This window comes from Cnephaeus nilssonii, assembly GCF_951640355.1.
Source record: "Cnephaeus nilssonii genome assembly, chromosome: X".
NCBI classification, from domain to species: domain Eukaryota; kingdom Metazoa; phylum Chordata; class Mammalia; order Chiroptera; family Vespertilionidae; genus Cnephaeus; species Cnephaeus nilssonii.
In genome coordinates, this window is record NC_137071.1 from 110,861,254 (window position 1) to 110,873,952 (window position 12,699).

Here is a 12,699-nt window from a genome sequence, read left to right on the forward strand (position 1 = left end):
CAGCCTCCAGTATGAGCACCCTTAGTTTGCAGATGAAATAACTGAGACTTGAAAGAAAGGGAAGAGGACCACAATGAGACCCAAAGAAGGGAGAGGGTAGGGGGAGTGGTGCCAAAAAATGTAGACTAAAAGAGAACAGAATAAGGCTTGGAGAAAAAGGCCTGCCCACATGGCTTCTGCAACTGTCTAGCCAAAGGCCCTTCTGTACCTTTCTTCTGCTGCCACCTCTGACCCCCACCTGCGTAGTTTATCTCTTGCCCTCCTTCACTTCTCATTGCTTACTGGTCCCTGATACCAGCTCTCAGACAGCTGATTGCATCCCACCTGGTAGGAATTGAATCTGCCCACCACATCCCAATCCTTCCTCTCATTCAAAGTCCAGCCCCAGTCCCACTTCCTCCACCCTGGTTCTCACTGTTGTTCTCCTTTTCTTCCACAACATAAAGTATAGGCTGCATAGTTTCACAGTGGGTTTCCTTCTCTCCTGCAGGAGATGATAGTCTCCATCAGCCAGGGCAGAGGCAAAATCCTCTTTTTTCTTATTCTCTTTCCCCTCTCTCCTCTTCCCAACAATGGGCCGATTATGCCCTGTGAGCCAGTAAGACATCCAATGAGCCTCCCCATTGACATGAGGGATACACTGACCACTGAGGCTAGTAGTGATTGAGACCAGGAGTTGGAGACTGTAAAATCAGGGAGTGGGCAGGTGACAAAAAAGAAGAGGGCACGAAGATGATAGGAAGTCTCTGATGAGGAAAGCAAGCCACTTCCCAAGAAAAGGCAGATAGTGATGACAAATTGCCAGTGGCTGAGAAGCTGAGGAGGGGAAAATAAAACAGTGGCCCAGTTAAAATCTACACAGCATTGGCACCCCAACCCCTGTCTCATGTACACCTGGAAATGCATGCCCTGCTCTGCCTGTGGCCTTGCACTCACATTCAGTTGTGGCTCTAGCAGTGGTGGGAGTGGGGAGGATGAGGGCATGAATGGTACACCAAGCCAATGACACTCTCCGCCTGGACTCTGTGGGACCCACACCAGGCGCTTGCACACCCAACTGTAAGGTCTCATGGATGAAGTTGCTGGACTGGGGGCTGGGTGGGGAATGGAGCCAAGTTGGCCTTTAACTCATCTCTGAATTCTTCCTCCTAACTCTCCCACCCTTAGCACAGTGCCCAGCATACAGTGCTTGCTCAGTAAGTCATTGCTAATTAATAAGAATGACAGCTGCCATTTGTGGAATCCCTGCTATGTGTCAGGCTCTGTGCTAGGCACCTTGTAAGGACTATCTCGTTTAATCTTGACAACCCTATGAAGAAAGTGTTGTTTCTTAGTCTCATTTTACAGAAAATGCCTACTCAGAGAGGTTAATCATGACCTGTCTCAGATCATAGAACAAGTATATGGATGGACTAGTACAGTAGTCCCCCTTGTCTGTGGTTTTGCTTTCCACAGTTTCAGTTACCCATGGTCAAACACAGTCTGAATATATTAAAGGGAAAATTCCAGAAAGAAACAATTCATAAATTCTAAATTTCATGCAGTTGTACCATGATGAAATCTTGCACTGTCCTGCTCCATCCCACCTGGGACATGAATCATCCCTTTGCCCAGCAGATCCATGTTGCAAGATACCCACCCATTAGTCACTTAGTAGTTGGCTCAGTTATTAGATGGGTTGCCACACAGAGACCACATTCACATAATTTTATTATAGTATATTTTTACAATTGTTCTATTTTATTGTTAATTATTATTGTTAATCTGTTACTTTTCCAATTTATAAATTAAACTTTATTATAGGTATGTATGTAGAAGAAAAAACATAGTACACATAGGGTTTGGTACTATCTGTGGTTTCAGGCATTCACTGGGGTCTTGGAACATGTCCCCTGTAGATAAGGGGGGACGACTGTACTCAAGTTCAAGTCAATCTGATGCTATAGTAAGACTCACAGCCCTATCTTATAGTGTTGAATGAATAAAAGAAACTGGAACCTATAACTATGACCTCATTAATCCCGTGCTCAAAGCAAAAGACATGAATTGATGAAATGTAAAGGTTTGAGATACAGCTTCCTTTCCAATGCACAAACGTATGCACATATGCACGCACACATACATCCAGGACTTTAGTGTAAACGTAAACCCCAGCAGGAAGGTGACTCTACAGAGCACAGGCTGCTAGAGGTTGGAGGAGGAAGGAGGGTCTATGTCAGGACTGCCTTCACACTAAAAATACAGAGCCAGAAGGACAGACATCAGCTGAGGGTCTCAGCAGGGAGCTGATAACGTTCTGGGGAGGGGGTTGTCTATTTGAGACTCTTGCAGTTGCCCACCTGCTCTTTCGGTTGCAGGAGGGGCATGGGGTGGTATCATTTCAGCAAAGCAGTTTCCCAAGCCCTGGCAGAGTGAGTGGGTATCTGAGGAGTGGGTGTCCTTGGTCAGAACTGCTTGTGCCAAACCCCAGCCAACAGTTGCCGAACACACAAAGTCAAAGAGAGGAGATTCACCTCCTAGGCACTGGCAAGCCAGGCCAATGCCCAAGGAATTGTGTATATAAGGACCTTCAGCCAGGCTGTAGGAACACCCTCACCCTCCTTCAGATCTTTGCTCATTAGTCATTTTCTCAGTGAGGTCTACTCCGTCCACCCTACTTAAAGTTGCACCCATCCCCAGCTCTCCCTATTTTTCCTTCAATGCTTTCTTTCTCTCCAGGAGCATTTTATCATCAAATGTCCTTTTTTATCTATTAATTTTCTTTATTGTCTGTCTCTATCACATTGTATGGACCATGAAAGCAGGCTCTTTTGCTCACTGCAGTAGTCCCAATTCCAAAAATAGTACCTTAAACATAGTTGGCACTCAAGAAGAATTTGTTGTGTGAATGAATTAACTGATTTCAATTCTTTTGAGCACTATACAGAATGTAATATTTACATTGTTATGCCCTCAGCCATTCCTGAGGGAGAGGTATGGCATTTGGGAACATAGCCATTAAACTGGCCAGTGTGAGAGCTTAACTTAGAACAAAGAAAAATTCTTATAACCATGACTTCCCTGCCAAGATCAGTTACTGCAAGCCCCACTTTTCAGGAAGGACCTCACTGACTCAGGTTCAAAGCTATTCAATCACATACAAAATCAATGAGAAAATTCAGCAATGCTCTGGGCAAACACAGGTCTCCTACAGCATTGTTTGTTTATCAGCACTATCAGCAGACAGGATCTAAACTGCAGTAGGAGTTGATGTAGCACTTCCTAAGCAACCGGAGGTCAACAACAGCCACAACAAAAACAGGGGAATTCCCTGGTTAGTGGCTAATATTAGCTTATTTCACACTGGCTGTGTTACCTTAAGCAGCTTACTTGGCCATTCTGAGCGTCAGTATTCTTGTTTGTTAAAATGGGAACGAAAATGGTGCCTACCTCATAGGGTTGCTGTGAGGCTTAAATGATTTAATAGATGTAAGGTGCTTGGAATAATGCATGGTACAGAACAAGCACTATATAAGTGTCACTTATTATTTGTATTGTTATTTTTAGATGGTAAGTGTCTCCATAGGAGAGGATCCATATCCCCCCTACCTTTATGCCCCGAACAAAATATGTAAGCACAACATGAGTTAACTATTACTACTGCTATCAGTTTAATGATGATGATGACGAGTAGGCGTATGTAATTACTTGAGTTATGTGTCTTCCACAGGAACTTCAAGCTCCATGAAGGCAAAGCAAGGACCAAGGCTGCCTAGAGCCCTAGAACATAGTGAGTGTTCAATATATACACAGTAGGTGCTCAATTGTATCTCACGTGTGACTTCCACCCAAGGCTTTAGTAACTCTCCTGCAACTTTAGGACTCAAATATTCCTAAACACGAGTTGGCAATGTCCCTCCCTCCTGTAGGGCAGATCAAGGATATAGAAACCTTAGTCCCTATTTCCTCCAGGGAAAATCACAGTCTAGTAAGTCCAGCCCTGAGAAATCACTTCCAAGCCATTCATAAGTAAATAAGTCATAGAAACAGGTAGGTGCACACTGTGATCATTGTTACCAAAGAAATAAATTGGGTGATGATAATGAGGATACGTGTAGGTGGATGGCTGGGAGACTTTATGACTTTATATGGGTAATCAGGTCTGTATGAGATGGCGGCATTTGGGCTGAGATCTGAAAGATGAAGAGGAAGCAGGCTGCAAGGTTTGGAAGAAGAACATTCTAGACCAGTGGTTCTCAACCTTTCTAATGCCGTGACCCTTTAATACAGTTCCTCATGTTGTGGTGACCCCCAACCATAAAATTATTTTCGTTGCTACTTCATAACTGTAATTTTGCTACTGTTATGAATCGTAATGTAAATATCTGTGTTTTCCGATGGTCTCAGGCGACCCTGTTAGCGGTTCTCAACCTGTGCGACCCACAGGTTGAGAACCGCTGCTGTAGAGCCTAAGACCATCGGAAAACACAGATGTTTACATTACGATTCATAACAGTAGCAAAATTACAGTTATGAAGTAGCAACGAAAATAATTTTATGGTTGGGGGTCACCACAACATAAGGAACTGTATTAAAGGGTCACGGCATTAGAAAGGTTGAGAACCACTGTTCTAGACAGGAACAACAAGTTCAGGGCATCAAAGGGCTTGGGGTCTCTTGGAATACAGTGGAAGCCAGTGTGCCTGAGTTATTAGGCAGAGAGGTGAGGTCAGAGCGGTAGGCAGGCCCTGTAAGCCACAGTAAGGTAGGTCATTAAAGAGCAATCTCAGATGACCAAGATCTTTCCCTAAAACAACCTGTCTAAACATATTGCTCAATTACTTACATGCTATGGAAATGAAGGGAAGATGTGGCATCCAGTCATGCATGCTCCCATCATGGTTATGGACAGTTCAGAACAGCAAAGCCTCTCTATTTTCAACCTCACCAATTCAAACTTTGAATTTTTCTACATGGAGGCTGGGCTGAGTTGGTGGTATTTCCCTCCCAAATGAACCAGAAATCATCTGTTTAAAAGAACAGACTCTCCAGCAAGTTAGAAATCAACCATGGCTGTGCAGCCCAATGGGCAGGATTATCTTGCCATTAGAGCAGGTTCCTGAAGAATCCAATTTGACAGCACTTTGTTAGCCTTGTTCATGTTGATATGTAGTGGAAAAAGATTAAAAAAGAAAAAAAGAATCAGGGCTTTTTTTGGGGGAGGGAGGGGAGAAGAGAACAATCAATATGTGGATTTTTGAAAATTGAATCAAAAGCCTGGTCTCTGCCCAATTCATTTGAATTTCCTGAGCATCTATTGATACATCTGCGATGAAATATTTGTGTTCATGTCCTGAGACAAGTTTCCTACTTTCCCACCCCCACTGCCACCCCCAAGAATCTTATTCAGAATCAGGTTCCAGGTCTTGACTCCTTGAACCCGCCTGACAGACAGTCCCAGTCATGTGTGTTTCCTAACTATTTCTCAGAGCTGTTGTTCTGACCTTGAAGACTTTCCTTCTTCAGCAAGACTCAGCCCAGAAGAGAGTGTGTGGCAAAGATTGGCTATACAGAAATCCATTTGTTCCCCTACGTTTCCCAGCCTCTCTTGCGGTTAAGTTTGGGCCATGTGATAAATTCTGAACAAAGGTGAGTTGTCAGAAGTAATGTGCACCATTATTGAGCTGAAGCAGTTAAGAGCTGGTGAATTGTATGCCCTCCCCTGTCCAGCCCCCCAAATTCATCTGTTGAGACCCTAACTTTCAGTGTGGCTACATTTGGATTAAGGAAGTAGTTAAGGTTAAATGAGGTCATGAGAATAGGACCCTCATCTGATAGGATTGGTGACCTTATAAGAGGAGACATTAGAGAGCTCGCTCTGCCTTTTGAGGACTCAGTGAGAAGACGACTGTCTGAAAGCCAGGAAGAGAGCTTTCACTAAGAACTGAATTGGCTGGCACCTTGATCTTGGCCTTCCCTACCTCCAGAACTGTGAGATAAAAAAATGCAATTCTGTTGTCTAAGCCACCATGGCTGTGATATTTTGTCATGGCAGCTCCAGCTGATTAAGACAAAGCTTCCCCATTTCTCTCTTCCTTGCTGTGGAGATCTTGGCGACCACACATTCCCATAGCCCAGATATCTGATGTCCACTTTGCATTAGACTTTGTGTGAAAGGCAGTAAGCCTTTCTGGTGTTCAACAACTGAGATTTCTGGCTTTCTGTGTTATTGCAGCATAACCTAGTCGATCCTGACCAATGCACAGTAGCAGAGAAAGAACATGTATACCATGTTTGTCCAAACAAGAGCAAAAGTAGATGGGCACCACCAGCTGTTCTCTCTCTGGTCCTGCGAGATTGAGTGTGGACCCAGGGAGCTCTGTGTATTCAGACAGAAGTGCTTCCTGGGTCCTGGGATTCAGCCAACAATGAAGATATAAACTGCTCAAGGAATCCATTCAAGTTTCAAGTAAGAAAACAAGAGCTCGTGCTGCTCAAAAGTTGGGAAGCTTTGGGAGGTAAGGCATTGTCTCCGCAAAGCTCCCATTGAAATGCAGACTAATTTCCTGGAAGGGGTCACACTCATTTATCCACTGGACAACCAGGAAGCACATTCTTAAGGACTAATTCTCAGGGTAGGGTGGGGAGTTAGACCCAAGGCTTCTGGGCGCCACCCCGAGTCACATATTGGAGGCAGACCACACAGCTTGGTCCAGGATTAGCCCTCCCCTGCTGTGAGGAGGTTTGAATTTCATGGAGGACTGGAGGGCCATCTCACCACTTCAGTTTCCCTGTGACTTCTCACTGGTATGCCCTTCTGGGGCCAGGCAACTCACATGACCTTCTGTTTGGACCATCCATGAGGGAGGATGGAAGTGAACTTTGGGGCCTTCGTGGTTGTGTGTGTGTGTGTGTGTGTGTGTGTGTGTGTGTGTGTATGTGTGTGTGTGTGTGTGTGTGTTTAATGCTTGGCAAGACTTACCTACAAGAATATTCTTCTATCTGACCTTCCAAATTCTTCTCCTCTTTCAAAGTCAAGATCAAGTCTAATCTCCCCCTCCCCCCCGCCGAGAAACCTTCCTGACACCCCCTTCTCTTTGTAATGCCTGCTGATCTCCTAATAACAGTAGCCATAACCAATATTGATTGTATACCTCTACCTAGGAAGTCCTCTGCTAGCTCACATTTCTTATATTCTATCTCATCTGATCCACTCAGATCCCGAAGGAGGTGTTATCATATCTACTTAATATCTGAAGAAACTGAGGTTCAGAGACGGGATGTGGCTTATCCAAGGCCACACAGCCTACTATATAATTCAGTCGCTGAGTAACTTGGAGCAAATCTCCTAACTTTTCTGTGATTGATCTGTAACAAACCAAAGAATGTTTTTTTCTACCTGAAAGCAGGTATTAAATGTAAATGGAAAGACTTTTTTAACTTCCTGAAAGCAGAGGGCGATTTGTATGCTTTCCTAAGGTCCCTTCCTGTTTTGTGTTTCCATGATTTTAAAACAAAACAAAACTCCAACAAAAACTATCCTTGGAACTGAAGAGAGGAAACAAGTGCCAGAGAGGCATGTTTCTGTACCACTCCCCCAATGAACCACACAAAACTAAGGTTATTCTGCCCCCTGGTGTCCTCTTCTATCACTGCAGTCACTGTTAGTGGCCGTTCTAGGTTTCAGGAAATTTAGAATAACTTATGTTCACTCATTCGTTCATGCCTCATACAATATCCTATTGTGGGCCAGGTGCTGTGCTGTACACTGTGGGTACTAATATGTATAACAGTAGAGCCCTTCCTTGAAGGGGGCTGCAGTTTAGTGGGGCACATACACACACATCATTTTGATACAGTTAAATGTGCTCTTTTAAAGATCATTATGTGATGCAAGGAGGGCGAGCTTGGCTTGAGGGAAATGGAGACATGTTAGGAAGAGCTTGGACAGAAGAGCTGGTGGTTGTTTGATGACTGACTGATTTCTTTAGGGAAAAAAGCCTTCATGATAGAGGTGTGTGTGTGTGTGTGAAGGCATGGGTATACATGTAAGGGACCCATCTCCCACTGTCCTACCACAGTCATAGTGGCTTAAACAACCCACACTATGCTGGGGCCATAGGGTGGGTTTGGTAGGACAGTGGGAAATGAAGTTGAAAGCTGGCTGGTGGTCAGGGCATGGAGGGACTTGTGTGCCACGTGGAGGGCTTGGACCTGATCCCTGGGTGGTAGGCAATCCTTGAAGGGCTTTGAGGAGGTTAGTGACACGGTTAAACATGAATTTCTGTGATTTCATTCTGGTTGTTTTGTAGAGAATAGTTTTGTTGTAGAAGTGTAAGACTGGGGAGACTCTTGGGAGGGTTGCCAGATTTAGAAACAAAACAGGATGCCTATGAAATAGGCATTTCAAATAGAGAAAAAACTTTTAGAATAAGTGTATCCCAAATATTGTATAGGATGTACTAAAAATATTTTTTGTGTATCTAAAATTGAAATTTAGCCTGGCCAGAGTGGCTCAGTGGTTGAGCATCGACTTATGAACCAGAAGGTAATGGTTTGATTCCTGGTCAGAACACATGCCTGGGTTGTGGGTTCTATCCCCAGTGGGGGACATGCATGAGGCAGCCGATCAATGATTCTCTTAACATTGATGTTTCTATCTCTCTCTCCCTTCCTCTCTGAAATTGAAATTTAATTAGGCACCCAGCATCTGGCAATAGAGTCATCAAGGAAAGAGATGATGGAGGCTTGGACTAGGGTGAAGGTAGAAGTGGCTTTGATAGAAGTTGAAAAACTCAAAAGGTATGCAGGAGATAGAAATGGAAGAACTTGGGGTGATGTGGATGAGGGAAGGTGAGAGAGAGGTGTCAAACATAATGCCCAATCTCTAATTTGGGCTGCTTGCTCTGTGTTGGGTCCTCCAATTGCACCCAAGCCTAACCACCCACACACTGAGGTAAAGAGCGCTTCCTAAAACAGAAAACCCCTGAACCCAGGAGCAAAGATATCATCCAGATTTCCCTCTGCCTCCTGTCTGATTCCTCTCCTCACCTGCTTGGTATTGCATTTTGGTCTCACCTCTTGTTTGGTCCAGCTAATCAGCCAGGGTCTTGTGCCTGGAATTAAACTAGGGCTCCTTCAGTCCGCTGTTCTTGCCTCTCTGCACTACTCTTTGCAACAGCTAGCATGAGGCGCCCAGCCCATGCCTCCACGACTGACTAGGACAGTTCCTTCGTACCATGGAGGAAAATCCCCAAAATGGAAAAGCCACAGGTTTCCCTAGGGGCTTTCTCACCCCCAGAAAGCTGGGACTGGAATGGTGGCCTGGCTTCTTGGAGTGTCTTGTGACTCAAAAGTGCTCCCCCGCCCAATGGTCACATATATATACTGCAGGCTGAGGTGAAATGGGAGATGGTTTGTAGACCATTGGGAAAGCTTTACTTTCCTGATCTCTCCCCTGGCAGGGCACAGGGATCCTCCCCATGCTGGTGACCATCCATCAGGAGTGGTAATGGCAGTCCTCAGCTCTTAGGGATCTGAACAACACATCTATTCAGGCCTCTCTACCAGGGCCTGCTGGTAGAGAGGTGGCCCAAGATGACATCAGAAGAATCGAACAACTAGGCCCTCAGGTCTCCGTTCTTGGCAGGACTCAGGAAAAAGCTCCAGGTGTAACAGGTTAGGAACTCCAAAATCCCCAGCCTTTGGTATTTGGTAGATACCACCCTACAGATAAAGGTAGTTGTGTTTGAGTAACCCCTCACTCACCTGATTGTGGACATCCCCACCCAGAAAATTGGAGGTGGGTCTCACAATTGGGTTCCCCACAGTGGGCATGTTGCCAGCCAGACAGTGGGCCTGGCCACCATAGAGGATAGCTGCCATATCTCCAGCAGGCCACCACCCTTTCTGGGATTACAGCCAGTTAGAAAGAACCTATCAAATGCCCACACTCTCTCCCCTTAACATCAGAGCCTGTGAATGTGTGACCAGAACCAAGGTTTTATGCCCCAAGTAGGGGAGCAGGGAGACATCAGGGCCTCAGATGACCTTGTGGGCTGGAGTGAAAGGCTGGTTTGGAGTAACTGAAAAAGTCTTCTAAGGATCCTGGCTCAGGAAACACAGCCCCATGGCTGTAGGCACTTGCTGTGGGGGCTTGGGGACACCCCAGGCTGTGGTGGGAAGGCTGAATGATCACTGTGATCACGGACTCACTGCTGGCGTCTCCAGCACCATCTGGGTGGAGATGATGAGCCATTTCCTAGATATGTCATGTGCTCTGCTTTCTAGCAGGCTTTGGCCATCAGCCTTTGCCATGGCCCCTGGGGGTCCTGGCCTCCAATTTCCTGGGTCCGGGACTTTGAAGAAATATACAACTTATCATGTGCCTCATCTATAAAATGGGAAGAATAATAATACTCTCCTCATAGGGTGGTCACTCAGGCTACCAGAGTTAATACGTGTAAAGTGCTTTGTTGTTGTTGTTATAATAAATACTTCTCAGAGTCTGAGATTGAGCCTCTGCAAGGATCTAGACACCAGATTGGGTCTGAAGTGCCTCAAACTCTCTCCCTTTCCCTCAGGGTCTCCAGTTGTCTACTTGTCATACAGTCCTGGGGACAAGTGAAGGAAGTCTGTCCATTTTCTTCCATCATCTCATTTGTCCCAGAGAGCTTTGGCTGTTGTAACTAAGTACCATAGACAGGGTAGCTTAAACAACAGAAATGGATTCTCTCACAGTTCTTTTTCTAAAATTTTTTATTTATTGATTTGAGAGAGAGAAACATCAATTTGTTGTTCCACTTATTTATGTATTAATTGGTTTATTTTTATTTTATTGATTCCAGAGAGGGAAGAAGGAGAGAGATAGATAGATAGATAGATAGATAGATAGATAGATAGATAGATAAATTGGTTGCCTCCCGCACTCATCCTGATTGGGGATCGAACCCGAAACCTAGGTATGTGCCCTGACCTGGAATTGAACCCACAATCTTCTAGTGCAGGGGTCAACGCTCCAGCCAACTGAGCCACACCAGTCAGGGCCATTGGTTGATTCTTGTTTGTGCCCTGACTGGGAATTGAACCCTCAACCTTGGCGTATCAGAATGATGCTCTAACCAACTGAGTTACCCATCCAGGGTGATTCTCTCTCAGTTCTGAAGGCTAGAACTTCAAGATCAAAGTGTTGGCAGGGTCCTGTCCAGGTGGCTCAGTTGGTTGGAGCATTGTCTGGTACACCAAAGGGTTATAGGTTTGATTCCAGGTCAGGACACATATCTAGGTAGCAGGTTTGATCCCCAGTCAGGGCACATATGGGAGGCAACTGATAGATGTTTCTCTCTTACATCGATGTTTCTCTGTCTCTCTCCCTTCCTCTCTCTCTAAAAATCAATAAACATATCCTTGGGTGAGAATTAAAAAAAAAAAAAAGATTTTGGCAGGGCTGGTTCTTTCCAAGGGCTGGGAAGCAGACTCCGTTCTAGGCCTCTCCTATTGCTTCTGGTGGTTTGCTGGACAGCTTTGGTGTTTGTTCCTTGCTTATAGATGCATCAATCCCAATCTCTATTTTCATCGTTATTCTGTTGTTGTTAATCTTCACCCAAGGATATTTTCCCCCATTTATTTTTAGAGAGAGTGGAAGGGAGGGGGAGAGATAGAAACATTGATGTAAGAGAGACATATCGACTAGTTGCCTCCAGCATGCGCCCCTACCGGGGCCAGGAATCCAGCCTGCAACTGAAATACCTGCTCTTGACCAGAATTAAACCCAGGATCCTTCAGTCCCAGGGCCGGTGCTCTATCCACTGAGCCAAACCACTTAGGGCTCTACCTTCATCTTCACATGGCCTTCTCCCTATCTGTGTGTCTGTGTCCAAACTTCCCCTTTTTATTTATTTACTTATTTTTAAAAAATATATATTTCTTTATTGATTTCAGAGAGGAAGGAAGAGGGAGAGATAGAAACATCAATGATGACAGAGAATCATTGATTCGCTGCCTCCTGCACGCCCCCTACTGGGGATCGAGCCCACAACCCGGGCATGCGCCCTTGGCCGGAATCGAACCTGGGACTCTTCAGTCCACAGGCCGACGCTCTATCCACTGAGGCAAACCGGCTAGGGCTAAACTTCCCCTTTTTATAAGGACACCAGTCATATGGGATTAGTGCCCACCCTACTCCAATATGACCTCATCTTACTTGACTAATTACATGTGCAATGACTCTATTTCTAAATGTCACATTCATAGGTACTGAAGTTTAGGACACTAACATGTGAAATTTAGTGGGGGGAGAAGTACGAGGGGGCACAATTCAATCCATAACAAGCCTTTTGGGTTCCTTTCTTTCAAACTCCTCTCCAATCCTCTGTCCAGGGATCATTCTGTTTCCTCCCATTCACATCTGCACCTCCCCCTCCTCCAGCTGTTTCATCACCTCCATCCCTCCTTTCAGTTCACCTCTCTCCAGAGAAGATCTAACTCATCAGCTTTCAGCAGAAAAATTACCTCCCCACCCTCGCTGAAAGTTTCTAAGTAACGTGGAACATTGAGGACAGTGAAGGAAGCAAGAGAGGAAAATGTTATTTAGTTCCTTCTGGTTTTCAGTGGAAGATAGGGCTGAAACTTCCATGGTCTTTAGACAATTTCAATCTAGTCCTGAAAAAAATGTTTTGTGGCTGTTCTTGTTGACTTTTTAGGCTACAAGTAGATTTTAAG